This window comes from Leucopleurus acutus, assembly GCF_964270905.1.
Source record: "Leucopleurus acutus genome assembly, chromosome: 16".
Classification (NCBI taxonomy): domain Eukaryota; kingdom Metazoa; phylum Chordata; class Mammalia; order Artiodactyla; family Delphinidae; genus Leucopleurus; species Leucopleurus acutus.
Window position 1 is genome coordinate 50,631,310 of NC_139158.1, and position 15,026 is coordinate 50,646,335.

Sequence of the window (15,026 nt, forward strand, 5' to 3'; positions counted from 1 at the left end):
TCTAAAAGGCAATGGAAAAACAGCCTAAAAAACCTGAAGAAAATTATTTTCAAACACCAAATGCATTTAAACACGAGGCAGGGGTAAAAGCATTTTTAGGCATGCAAGGTCTTTAAAAATGTATGTCCTGTGCATTCTTTCTCAGGAAGCTACTAAAGACGTGCTTCACCAAAAGGAGGAAATTGACCCAAAAAAAGGGAAGATATAAGAAAAAGGAAGGCTGAGATAGGCAAAAGGCAAAGGAAACCCCAGGATCTGGTGAAAGCAGATCCCTGCATGAGACTCATGGGCTAGACAAGCAGAGCACCATCAGTCCAGGACAGAGCCGGTCGTGAGGCTCCAGGAGAGGCCTCTTCAGGAAGTGCCTGCATGCATGCAGATGAATTTTAGACAACCAGTGCAGAATATGAGATTGAATTAGGACAGCTGCGCGGAAAGCTAAGCAACTGAATAATACAAGGCAATTACTGATTCCAGGATAAACAAAAATTATGCAGAAAATAAAAATTAAAAAGTATTTCATAGAGAGCTCAGCATTTATAGTCATGATAACAAACACTAAATATTGACCTAAACAATATTGTGTTTTCAACAATATTAAGAGGATGGGAAATGTGTGTGTATGTATGTAGTAGGGACAAAGGGGTTAAAGGGAGCTCCCTTTAATGCTAACTGAATGTTTTAGAAGCAAAGCCTAAAACCAATAATAACAACAACAACAACCTACACAACCACAACTAATAAAAAAGCAGAAATATAGCAAGAAATTTAGTGATAAGGACCCAATTCTTTTTTCTTTTTTATTGTAGTTGATTTACAATGTTGTGTTAATTTCTGCGGGACAGCAAAGTGATTCAGTTACACATATATATACATTCTTTTTCATATCCTTTTCCATTATGGTTTATCACAGGGTATTGAACATAGTTCCCTGTGCTATATAGTAGGACCTTTTTATTTATCCATTCTATATGTAATAGTTTGCATATGCTAACCCCAAATTCCCCCTCCATCCCTTCCCCACCTCCCCCCTCCCTTTGGCAACCACAAGTCTGTTCTCCATTGATAAGGACCCAATTCTTAAGTGCTAAACTCTGCTCCAACCTGAAGAGCAAGCTGGAGAGAGCTGCTGTTGAGGAAGGAATAGGATGGGAAGGATGCCATAACTCACAAGCCTCGTGCGTGGAACTATCTGCCGTTTAGATCACGCGTACGGACACTTTTAGAGCAGCACGGTCCAACAGAAATACAATGCAAAGCACATATGTAATTTTAAAATTTCTAGTAGCTGCATCTAATAAAAAGGTAAACAGAAACAGGTGAAATTAATTTTACTAATAGGTCTTATTTAACCCAATAAATCCATCATGTTATCATTTCAGCATGCAATCAATATAAAAATATTTACACTCTTGGTGTTTTACCTAAGTTTTCAAGTCAGGTATGTATTTTATGTTTCTAGCACCTCAATTTGGACTGGCCACATGCCAAGTGCTCAACAGTCACTTGCACTTAGTGGCAACCGTAACGGAGAGTGCAGTTTAAGGGATTTTCGTTTTATTATAAGAAAGCACTTATTATACAAACAGCTCATGCAGCTCAATATCAAAAAAACAAACAACCCAAACAAAAAATGGGCAGAAGACCTAAACAGACATTTCTCCAAAGAGGACATACAGATGGCCAACAGGCACATGAAAAGATGCTCAACATCGCTAATTACTAGAGAAATGAAAATCAAAACTACAATGAGGTACCACCTCACACTGGTCAGAATGGCCATCATTAAAAAGTCTACAAATAACAAAGCTGGAGAGGGTGTGGAAAGAAGGGAACCCTCCTACACTACTGGTGGGAATGTAAATCAGTGCAGCCACTATGGAAAACAGTATGGAGGCTCCTCAAAAATTTAAAAATAGAACTACCATATGATCCAGCAATCCCACCTCTGGGTATATATCTGGACTATAATTCAAAAAGATACATGCACCTCTATGTTCACAGCAGCACTATTTACTATAGCCAAGACACGGAAGCAACCTAAATGTCCACTGACAGATGAATGATTAAAGAAGATGTGGTATGTATATATATATATATATATATATCACTTATATACGGAATCTAAAATATGACACAAATGAACTTATCTACAAAACAGAAACAGACTCACAGACATAGAGAACAGACCTGTGGTTGCCAAGCAGGAGAGAGTGGAGGAGGGATGGATTCGGAGTTTGGGATTAGCAGATGCAAACTGGTATACATAGAATGGAGAAACAACAAGATCCTACTGTATAGCACAGAGAACTATATTAAATATCCTGTAATAAACCATAATGGAAAAGAAAAGAAAGAAAAGCACTTATTTCTGAACCCCAGATTCCTTATTTATAGAACAGGGACAGTAACACCTAACTCAAAATTACTGAAAGGACTAAGCACGTGAAAAACTTCAATATCATCATTTATAAAAAGTAGGCCCTGGATAAGTGTTAAGAGTTATTATTACTTAGTCAAAGACGATTTTTTAAAGAAATTTGATAACCTTTGATTCTATTTTTCTAATAGACAAAAATATCTTTATCCAAACCCTGTCATTTTAATTTAATTTTAATTTATTCATCTCTATTCTCTTAACAATGTAATGCACATGATTTAGAACTTTTTTTTTTTTTTTTTTTTTTTGGTACGCGGGCCTCTCACTGCTGTGGCCTCTCCCATTGCGGAGCACAGGCTCCGGACGCACAGGCTCAGCGGCCATGGCTCACGGGCCCAGCCGCTCCGCGGCATGTGGGATCTTCCCGGACCAGGGCAAGAACCCGTGTCCCCTGCATCGGCAGGCGCACTCTCAACCACTGCGCCACCAGGGAAGCCCTAGAACATTTTTAATGATGTTCATCTTAGCAGGCCCATTTAGACAGAGGTGTAAATGGAATAAACAAGTTTCTAGAAAGTCAAGAATGTGTACTTGAAAACAACATTCAGAAAGTTTGTTCTGAAAACTTTAGCTAGATCTTAAAAATTATATTATTTGATCCTGATAAACAGTCGGTCCCCTTAAATATATTAAATCAGGCTTGAATAACTCTGCTAAGAATTAAAGAGTCCCTCTCTGGGGATACTTAGAGGGTACTAAGTGGTTCAGGTGGACAGAAAAACAGGGGAGAGAGTTTTCCAGCAAGTACCCAACCAAAGCTGAAGCATGTGTGATCTAATTATTTTTAATTATACACTGGTCTTCTCATATGTCCTTCCTTTCCCAAAGGACAGGCGGACCACACAGAAGGCTGTGGTGAGGCTTTAAGACCATATCTGCTGTTAGATAGATTATGAGCCATATTACAGTGAAGGTTATATTTTCAACTCACAGTAAGGTTCCAGTTGACTCCTTTTTTGTTTGTTTGTTTTTGGTACGCGGGCCTCTCACCGCTGTGGCCTCTCCCGCCGCGGAGCACAGGCTCCGGACGCGCAGGCACAGCGGCCATGGCTCACGGGCCCAACCGCTCCGTGGCATGTGGGATCTTCCCGGACCAGGGCACGAACCCGTGTCCCCTGCATCGGCAGGCAGACTCTCAACCACTGCGTCACCAGGGAAGCCCCAGTTGACTCTTTTAAAATGCTCATTTTTTTTCTTTAATCAGTAAAGCAAGAGCAGCTGCATTTCGTTTTATTTTGTTTTTATAAATTTATTTATTTTATTTTTGGCTGCATTGGGTCTTCGTTGCTGCGCATGGGCTTTCTCTAGTTGCGGCAAGCGAGGGCTACTCTTCATTGAGGTACATGGGCTTCTCATTGCAGTGGCTTCTCTTGTTGTGGAGCACGGGCTCTAGGCACGCGGGCTTCAGTAGTTGTGGCTTGCGGGCTCTAGAGCGTGGGCTCAGTAGTTGTGGCGCACGGGCTTAGTTGCTCCGTGGCATGTGGGATCTTCCTGGACCAGGGCTCGAACCCGTGTCCCCTGCATTGGCAGGCGGATTCTTAACCACTGCAGGGAAGTCCCTGCATTTTGTTTTTAAGGACTGGATTCTTCAAAAAGTATCATCAAAGCCCAGTCTCAAAAATATGATCTGTAAGAATCTAGAACTAAATAGCATATTTTTAGATGAAATAAAATGGTCTCTAGTGTAAAATAGGCTGCATGAAAAAAGGAACTGTAAAATACATTTTGCATACTTTTAACCCATTTTTAATACCATGTGGCATTCTGCCTCTCAATGTAAAATTTTTTCACTTGTTCCTACAGTGTTTGCAGTCTCAAAAAAGTAACAGTTTTATGATAAAAGACACCCTACAGACCATCTATTCCCAGGCCTGAGATCTATTTCCCTAACAAGAACTTGGGGGACCAGGCCAGGGTCTCACAGCTGAAGGCCAAGGGCAGGAGAAGAGTCGGGTCAGCTCTCTGAAGGCAAACCAGCACCATCTGTCCCCTGTACAACTGCTAAGGTCAAATGCTAACTGGGCTGTCAAGGTAGGTGTGCCCTCCCTCCCAGAGCCCCTGGCCAAGTCACATGTTCCTAACATAGGGCACGACTTCGAATAAAGCTAAGTGAGTGGTGGGTCTCTCCTGCTAATCAAAGAAAGAAAGAGAGGAAAAGACAGAGACAGAAAGGCTGGGAGGGGGGAGGAAGGAAAAGAGGGAGGGAGGGGCTCCACAGCTAAGGTAAATGGTTGGAATTCATTTAATTCGCTATTATGCTATGTGACATGGCACACTTCTTCATAAATAAAAAATAAAGCCTACCGAGATAAAGCCCATAACACATCTGGACAGCAGTTGCATAGACCTTGAGCCTGCATACTTGCTAAAGTCATATTAGATAAAGAAGGCATACTTCCTTGGCTTCATTACAGCACTGGGCACAGGTGCTGGAAATGAACTACATGAGGAACTGAAATCTGAAATGAACCAAACCAATTTGCTAATTTCCAAATATGGTAAAAGCACCCTTACCCATCCTGGAAGGAGCAAGTTATCAAAGGTGACCAGCCCTCAGAGCACTGCTTAACAACAGAAGGTGATCAAGAAAGTCTGTTGGATGAAGAAATATTCCAGATAACAGGAACTGAGACTATTTTATTTCGGCTGTTTATAGGGAAATTTTCCAAAAAATGTACTGAATCTTTCCCAACTTTCATAAAAAATACCACATAATGAATATTCCTTTGATATTCCAGATGAAAATTTTCACCTGTCGTCACAATGGGCGATATATATGTTAATGCCCTGCTGAGCTGTGCCTACACAGAGCTGCTCACAGTGGAGCCAGGGAGGCCTCTGCCTGTTTGCCACGGCTTTCCACGAGCTGTCAGAGGGCCTGCCTCCCAAGGCTCCCTTTCCCCTCTGGGTTCTTCAACTTAATCCAGTGACCCCAGAAACCTCGGGGACCAGTTTGTCAGGGTGGTGGGACATTTTCCAAGTCTCTCCACGGACTTGCATGGACTTTGGTGTGAAGGCTTCAAGCCCTCTGTCTTAGGTAATAAAATGGCTGTTACCTTTACTTCAGGATTAGGTTTTCTACAGTGGACCATGACTTCTGGACTTGAGCCTCAGCATTTAATTCTTTCTGCCTCAGTAGAACAATGCTGTTGGACAGGCTGACCTCTACGGTCTCTTCCATTTCTAAACCTCTGTGATCCAAAATCCAACAGCTGTTCCAGGAACAAATAATGCCAATGTACAAATGATTCCGGAGAAGAGCGTGAGAGGGAGCCCCCTCCCACCACACAACTCATTTTATGAAGCCCTGAGAGCGAAACCAGACAAGGGCAGATTAAGAAAAGGAAATCAGGGCTTCCCTGGTGGCGCAGTGGTTGAGAGTCCGCCTGCCGATGCAGGGGACACGGGTTCGTGCCCCGGTCTGGGAAGATCCCACATGCCGCGGAGCAGCTGGGCCCGTGAGCCATGGCCGCTGAGCCTGCGCGTCCGGAGCCTGTGCTCTGCAACGGGAGAGGCCACAACAGTGAGAGGCCCGTGTACCGCAAAAACAAAAACAAAAAAAAGGAAGGGAAATCACAGCCAATTCTATACCTGAACAGAGAAGCGAGAATCCTAAACCAACAGAAGCAATCTGAAGCAAGCAATATATAAAAAATACTCCAGAACCAAGTGAGGTGTCTCTGAAGAGTGAAAGGTTGGTTTAATACTAGAAAAATTACCATACTTAAAAACTGAACTAGAATAAAAGCACGTGATCATTTTAATGAAAATAGAAAAAAATAAAGAAAAACATTAGAAATCTAAGAATAGAAATTTCTTAACATGAAAAAAGCATCTACAAAAAAATGTAGTAAACGTGCTTACTGATGAATCTTAAAAGCAATTTCTTTGAAACAAGCAGAAAATGTAGATTTCTGAAAATATCATTTAAACTAGCATTCCACAAATATAAAATACCTAGGAATGAACTTAGTAAGGCATGTGCCAGACCCTGCCACATTGATCTTCAAACTTAATGCAATCCCAGTCACAATCTTGAACAGGGAATGTGAGGACGTGCAAAAAGGACTAAGATACATGAGAGAAAAAAAGAAGACAGGAAAACAAAGGAGAGGGTTTGTATTACCAGTTCTAGCAGAACTACCACCATGCTATAGTAAATCAAGTAATGTGCTGGCAAAGGGGTAAACAAACAGGCCAAAGAAACAGACTTCACAGACCAGAAACAAACCCACAGGTTCATGCAAATGAATGATGGGAGAAGCACTGCAGATCAGTGGGAAATAAAGAAGACTATTCATTCAATAATTTGTGGTCCAACAACTGTTTATCTATTTGGAAAAAAATAAAACTGGACAGATACTTCACACAACACCTAAAAATCAATTACAGATGAGCTAAAAGCTCAAATGTATAAAGCAACCATACTCCAGTAAAAATTAATTAAAAAAATTAAATAAATAAAATTTATACTTGAAATAAAATTAGAATCTTTTAGAAAATGTTTTCATGAACTCAAAGGAAGGAGTTCTTAAACTAGACACAAAAATTACAATACATAAAGAAAAAGAATGGTAGATTTGACCATATTAATATTAAAACTTCTCTGCAGACTGGAATAAAATATTTGCGATCCACACATCCAGTAAATGTCTTATAAACTAGAACATATAAAGAACTCTCAAAACTCAACGGTAAAATATAAAACAATCCAGTCAAAAAGTGGGCAAAAATCATGAACTAGGTGTCTCACCAAAGAGCAGAAACAGATAGTAAATAAGCATGTGAAAAGATATTCAAATCATTTCATACTGTATGCAAATGTCGAACAATTATGAAACTAACCTGAAACTAACATAACATTGTATACCAACTATATTTCAATTAAAATAAGATATTCAATATCATTAGCCAAAAGGGAAATACAAAATAAACCACAATGACACAACACTACATACTTACCAGAATGGCTAAAAAAAAATAGGGATAATACCAAATGTTGGTGAGGATGCAGAGGACATGCTCTGCAATAAGAGAAGCCACCACAATGAGAAGCCCACGCACCACAACAAAGAGTAGCCCCTGCTCACCGCAACTAAAGAAAGCTCACGTGCAGCAACGAAGACCCAACCCAGCCATAAATAAATAAATTTATTTATTAAAAAAAAACACATCACAAAGAAATGGGGGTGGGGTATGCGGCAGAGTCACAAACTAGAATATATTTGCAAGACGTATAACAAGCAAAAGATGAGTAGTCAAAATAAAACAATCCAATAGAAAAATGGGCAAAGGAGGTGCCCAGAGCTAGGCTCCCCTGTCTCTCCCCTGTCTCCCAGCCAGGTCTCCACAGGTCTGGCAAGGCGGTGGGGGTGGAGGTGGGAGTCTCCTGATCCCTTGTATTATCTCTGCCTTGACAACCACCCTGGAGAGGTGAGGGCCATGTCCTTCACTATCCTTTTATAAAACCTGAGAAAGCTAAAGTCTAAATACAGAAAGACCATTTGCCAGGGAATCTGGGGACAGCACACACTGCTCTCTTCTCTCAGTGCCTGTTGTCTGGGACAGCACAGATGACAGTCACAGATGGTCCTGTCTGCCTCTCACAGGAAGAAAAAATCATGACTTGCTGATGCCAGGAAGTCCCAGATCCCAAAGAGCTGGTTATCCTGAAGGTTCCCCACAACCAGAGCCTCTTCAAGTACCTCCTGTCTCCATCCCTGCAGCTCTCCATCCCCCGAACCATCACTATAGGTATCTGAGCAGGTGTCCCCTCTTCAAAGCTCTTCACCAAGGTCTCCCACAGCACCACACCTGCCCACACCTCCACCTCTCAGCTCAGGCACCTTCACAGCTTCAAGGCCTCCACACGGCCAACGCCAGCACGTGCCCTTGAACATGCAGTGTTCTTATACCCCCCTCTCCTCTCACACCTAAGTCTGGTCCTCAGCCTCTCTCTCACCTCAGTCTGACCATAAACTTCCTGAGGACAGGATCCATTCTCATTCTCTCTGATACCTGGAGCACGGCACAGGTATCCATCAAGTCTGCTAACTTGAGTCTGTTGATGTTACTTAAATCAGTGGCTACGGACTGTGTTATTATTTTTTTAGATTTATACCTATTAATCTAATGCATCTTTACTGTCTCCAAATCCCAAATTCCACATTAAGCCCTCTAAAAAGGAGGTCAAAGCACTCTGGTCCTATTTCAATACATAAATAACACTTAAGTTACACATACCATGCAGCCAAAGTTGAGAGACCTTATATGCATATAAACGTAAACAGAAGATGGAAGCGTTTTACATTGAATATAATAGGCAACAAACACATGGTTGAAGGCCATAAATGTGAGGTTTTCAGTGCTTTTTGTTTTTGTCTTTAAAATACTGACATCCTAACATTCATTTGAATGGAAAAGATATTATTAGCCTCTGTATTAATTAAGTTTTACCCTGGAAACATCTTCAGGTTTTTCTGGACTTGTTTTCTGATCATTAAAAGGTAGATGTGCACACACACATTTAGAAAGCAAACACGCACCTTAAAAAATTACTTTCCTAGGCTCTTAGAGTTACGTTCAGGAGGGAACAGCAAGCTCAGTGCCTGATGTTTAAAGCATAAATGTTAAAAAGCCTTCCTATCAGAGCTGCCAATTTGAGTCTACATTCAGTGGAATTTTTACTTTATATCCTGTTTTTAAGACGTTCAGGACAATCTCCAAAAAGATCAAGTTTCCAAATATCTAAAAGCATATAATTTACATAAGCATACTGAGAAGCTGAAGTATGTAGGTCTTACAAATAACATCTCATCCTATATCCTGCATTCTTGAGCCCACTTTCTGACCTGAAAACAGGCATTCTTTCACAAAGAGGAGATGTTGATAGCGTCTGACCCCACCAAAAATAAGTGTGCATGTGTGTCTTTACTGAAGAGGAAAGATCCTAAAATCCTTAAGAAAATTAATTTGGGGAGGGAATGGAAGTAGATTAAACAATATCACATGATTGTCCTGTCATTTAAATACAAAGCAGAGATAAACTCTAATAAAGAAAGTCAGTGACCTTCTAGATTATTCTGTGGGAAAATCCAAGGCACTCTGAAATTCACATTTGTCTTCCTTCTAGCATTGCTGGTCTGTGTCACAAGCCAAAGCAACTACTCCAGATTAAAAAGATCAGAAATTAACTTTAGGCTCCTAATCTTCAGATTTCAATTTTTATCAAGAAAATTATTATACTTCCTTCTATCGTCTTAAAAAACTTTCATTACCTATGGGAGCAGAAACAACAAAGGCCCTAGAACTTCTGAAGGAAAAACTGTAATTCAAGAATGAGAAATCATTTCATAACCTGCTGCCCCTACTCCCCCAATCTAATTTTATCACACACATGCAAAAGGACAGTATCAAGGAAGGAATCACAAACTTTAGCAAAATACCAAGGAAAAATGACAAATGAGCAAAGATCTTGCTGGCAACAACTTAGATAAAATTTGAAAAGGTAACTGCAGTGTTAAAAAAAAAAAAGAATCAGCTTTTCCTATTATTCATATGGTAACTTTGAATGCCAAAATGGGCTCAAAAACAAAAAGATTAAGTCCACAGAACAGTCCTACCTTTTAGTCACTCTATATCCTTAAGCTGGTCAGTTGACCCAAGATCTGGGCCTCCCATTCCTGCTGGGCCCACAGAAAATCCCCACCTGGCCCTGTGTGGGATGCTTCACTAATAAACAACATCTAATTTTTATTTAATACTTTGTCAGAAACAGACATAGGCACTGACCCATGAGGCAGTCATGGTCTCAGGTTCTAGTAAAACAGACATGCATTCAAAGCCCACCTTTTCATGTGACTTCAGACAGCGTACCTAGCACCTCTAAATGTCAGGTTCCCTTATGTATGAAATGGACTAATCACTAATCATCAGAGAAACGAAAATCAAAACCACAGCAAGATGTCATCTCACACTTGTCAGAATGGCTATCATCAAAAAGACAAGTGTTGGTGAGGATGTGGGGAAGAGGGAGTCCTCGTGCACTGTAGATGGGAGTGTAAACTGGTGCAGCCATTGTGGAAAACAGTATGGAGGTTCCTCAAAAAATTAAAAGTGCAACTATCATATGATCCAGCAATTTCACTTCTGGGTATTTATCTGAAGAAAAGGAAAACACTAACTTGAAAAGGTTATCTGCACCTCCATGTTCACTGCAGCATTAATTACAATAACCAAGACAGGGAAACATCCTAAGTGTCCATGATAGATGAATGGGTAAGGAAAATGTGGTGTGTGTGTACACACATACACATACAAAATGGAATATTATTCAGTAATGAAAAAAGAAGGAAACCCTGCCATTTGCGACAACATGAATGGGCATTAAGACAGAGAAAGACAAATACTATATGATCTCACTTATATGTGAAATCTAAAACAAAACAAAACAAAACACCAAACTCAAATGCAGAGAACATACTGGTGGTTGTTAGGGGGTAGGGGGTGGTGAAATGGGTGAAGGGAGTCAAAAGGTATAAACTTCCAGTTATGAAATAAGTAAGTCCTGGGAATGTAATGTACTGTATGGTGACCACTAACAATAATATACAGTATTGTATACAGATGACCCTTGAACAACATGGGTTTGAACTGTGAGAGTCCACTTCACTTGGATTTTTTTCCCAATAAATACATACTACAGTATTACAGATCCACAGTTGGTTGAATCCAAGGATGTGGAACCTCAGATATGGGAAGGGGAGGGTGCACTGTAAAGTTATATGCAGATTTTCAATGGCACAAAGGGTCGGCACCCCTAATGCCCAAGTTGTCTACCTATATATACATATATACAACGATTATGTTGTACATCTGAAACTAATATAAAGTTATATATAAATTATATCTCAATAAAAAAGAGATGCAATCCACTAAAAACTCAATGCATGTGTTCTGCATCTTTAAGAAGCTATTACATGTTTCATTCAGAAAACATGAATTCATAAACTCTACAATGGCAAAGACAAAGTCCCAAACAAACACGTTTTACCACTGGCACCTCTTGCTTTCTCTGTATGTGGAAGGCCTGGCCACCAAACGATTAGACTTTTTTTTTCCAATGTGAAAATGAGCACCATGAAAATAAAAACCACCCAAATGCCCTTCAGTTGGCGAATGTGCAAACAAATTAGTCTATCCATGCAATGGAATACTACTCAGCAATTACAAAGGAATGAACCACTGACAACTACAACAACGAAGATGGCTCTCCATTCTGACAAGTGAAAGAATCCAGACACTACCCCACCCCCCAAGATAGCACATACTCTAAGATTCCATTTAGATAAAGTCCCAGGAAATGCAAACTTATCTAGAGTGACAGAAAACAGATAGGTGGTTGCCTGGAAGAAAGAGGCCAGAGGGATTACAAAAGGGCAAGAGGAAATTTCTGGGCGTGATGGATATGTTCATTATCTTGACTGGCGTGTTGGTTTCATGGCTGTATACACGTAAAACACACCAAATTATACACTTTAAACATGTGCAATTTACTGTATGACAACCATACCTCAATAAAGCTGTTTGAAAAAGGGAAAAAGACCATTTAAAAGAAAAACTAACACATCTTCCTGGCTTGGTATATTGTCTTTAAACCACCCTCTTTTCCAAACAGGTATATGTCCTGAAAAGTCATGAAACTACAATACCTTTCCCCTTAAGTGATCTGCATGCATGAACAAAACCTTAATAATCCAAAGACTTAAATATAACAATAGCTAATTAATATTTACATAGCTGTGACTATGTGCCAGGCACTATTTTAAGCACTTTTCTTACATTAACTTATCTGACCCTCATACCAGCACTATTTTAGAGATGAGCAAACTGAGGCACAGAAGGGTTAAGTAATCAGCTCAAGGTCACACAGCTGGTAGCTGGAGGAACTAGGATTTGAACCAAGAGAGTCTGGCTCTAGAGTTCGTTTCTGTACCCACTGTGCTTACTGGCATATACAATATAAGAAACAGTATAGGAAAATCAGAAGCAATGAATATTGCACTTGCAAAATACTTTTCTTCCTCACATTCACAGAATATAAATATCCACTACATTTTGTAGCATACACAAGACTAAATAAAACACAACAGGACCTTCATTCTTCTTTTCCCAATTAATAGATGGAGGAAGGAGAGACAGAAAAGCTGGACAACTTGCTTAGGACACAGAATAAATGGCAAGTTGATTGGTTGGTCAAACCAACTAGGAAGTTGGTTTACCACATTCCCAGTCCAACTCTCTTCACTGTCTTCAAATTCCTAATTATTTTAAGTAAATCTGTAAAGGATAAAAACCGAACATACAGCAACGTGGAAAATGTAAAAGTCATTTGCTATTTCTCAAATACCTTACTAGTTCCTGAATTCCATCCACAGGATCACAACCTCTGACTGATACTGGCCTGGAGTCTTTTTTTAAAGCGCCCCACATGATTTTCATGAGCAGCCAAAGTTGAGAAACCCCAAGACATATTAGATTTAGAGTTCTCATTTTAAAAAGACAGATGAAAGCAAGAGGCCAAAGCAGCTTTGGTAAACTACGGCCCAAAGTTTTCCAAGTTGATATTGAACTACTGAATACCTGTAGGATTTTGAGTTCAACTTTAAATAAATTAAAAATATGCACAAAGTACATGAGATATTATCACAGCAAAAGTTACATAACAATACACGGGACTGACATTCTCAACCTTTTAGAATGCTAAATTGGGTATCTTGACATCAAGCTGATGGATAAAAGCACAGAAAAAACGTGCCATATGTCCACTGCATTTAAAGCATAGAATAAACTGACCATATATTGTTTCAGAAGCACAAGTTGAAAAGAGTCTTTGTCTTTAGTCCATGCAGGAATCAATGGTCTCTGAACTTAAGGTGCACTTTGTAGGGAAGATTCTGACTCAGTGGGCCCGGGGATGGAGTCAGAATGTGTTTCTAACAAGCTGCCAGGTGATGCGGATGCGGCTGATAGATAGACCACACCTGGAGCAACAAGGCCTTAAGTAACTTGAATATTGGCTGTAAAATAAGGCAGTTGGCCTACAAATGTAGTTACATCTAGGATCCAAGAAATAACTGTCATTACGACTTATTCCTAGTCCGGGGGAAAATAAAAGGAGGAGGGGAATAGAGGAAGGAGCAAGCGAATACTTGTTATTTGTTTGTATAGCGTAGCAGGACTAAGAACCATAGAATACTGTTACTTGCCCCGACCCAGTAGCTGTCAAGGTGACAGAATGTAAGCCCCGTGAGATAAAGGGGTTTTATTTTAATTTACACAAAATCATCACGGCCTAGTACACACTAGGTACTCAACAAATGTATTGAATAATGAATGAATAAGTATATACAAACACAATCTATATTTATGTCACAACCCAAAAAATGTCTGGGAAGGGGAATCTATCAGTACATATGGGTGTTTAATACAAATACCTGGCCCACTCACTGTACTCCATTTTGTCCCCCCCTCCAAAAGTAAAGACTTTTCCAAACCAACACTTCCACTGTCAAGCCCAGGCTTCCCGCACCCTAATGTTTTGTTTTGTTTTAAAATTTATTTATTTAATTACCCTTATGTTTAAAACAATGGAGAGAGGTGGGAAGCACAGGGAGAAGGATTCAGAAAAGGTTCACTAATCAAAGGAAAAAAACAGAGTGGGAGAGGAGATGGGCAAACAGTTTAGTTCAAGGGAAGGAATATCTTAGGCTGTCAGCATTTTCAAGTTCTTACCTATGATGGTGAGAGGGTTTGGGTTCGGGCTTTTATTTGTTTTGTTACTGTCCAGAGTAACTGGTGAAGTAGCACCTGGCTGTGCGGCAGGCTCTCAAGCCAACCTTTAGAAGCTTGGGAATTCGCGTTTCCTGCTTACTTCCCGCTTCCCCGGGCTCCCGGCGCGTAGAGGAACTCTGCCACCGCCCAAACACAAGATGACCTGAGCTGCTTCACTATGGATTTGAAGCCACAACCAGGATTGAAGATGGCGGCGAAATACTAAGCGAGCGGCCCGGGAAGCGCGCGAAATCTGCCCAAAAGAAAAATGGCCTCCGAGCAGGATCTCGCGGTTTTCAACGAGAGCCCAAAACAAAAATGGCGGCAAAAGACGACTACGTAGGGGCCGAGAACGAGGTGAACATGATTGGTCCGTGAAGAATCAGTTACCCACTGTGCTAGACAGCGGGGGTGATCGAGAGAAAAGTAAAACGCAGTGTTCCTGTCGTACAGAGTGCTTCTTTTTTTTTTTAAGCATCTTTATTGGAGTATAATTGTTTTACAATGGTGTGTTAGTTTCTGCTTTATAACAAAGTGAATCAGTTATACATATATCCCCTTATCTCCTCCGTCTTGCGTCTCCCTCCTACCCTCCCTATCCCACCCCTCTAGGCGGTCACAAAGCACCAAGCTGATCTCCCTGTGCTATGCGGCTGCTTCCCACTAGCTATCTATTTTACATTTGGTAGTATATATAAGTCCACGCCACTCTCTCACTTCGCCCCAGCTTACCCTTCCCCCTCCCCGTGTTCTC

At 40.5% G+C, this 15,026-nt stretch overlaps 1 protein-coding gene across 1 annotated transcript in view; it reads right to left on the reverse strand.

The window, feature by feature from the left end:
* SLX4IP (SLX4 interacting protein) overlaps window positions 1-14,368 on the reverse strand; it is a 182,184-nt gene extending 167,816 nt beyond the window's left edge. Inside the window, 1 exon segment of the mRNA XM_082856804.1 lies at window positions 14,234-14,368. The gene's annotated coding sequence lies outside the window, so the exon portion shown is untranslated.
* Window positions 14,369-15,026: the final 658 nt, after the last annotated feature.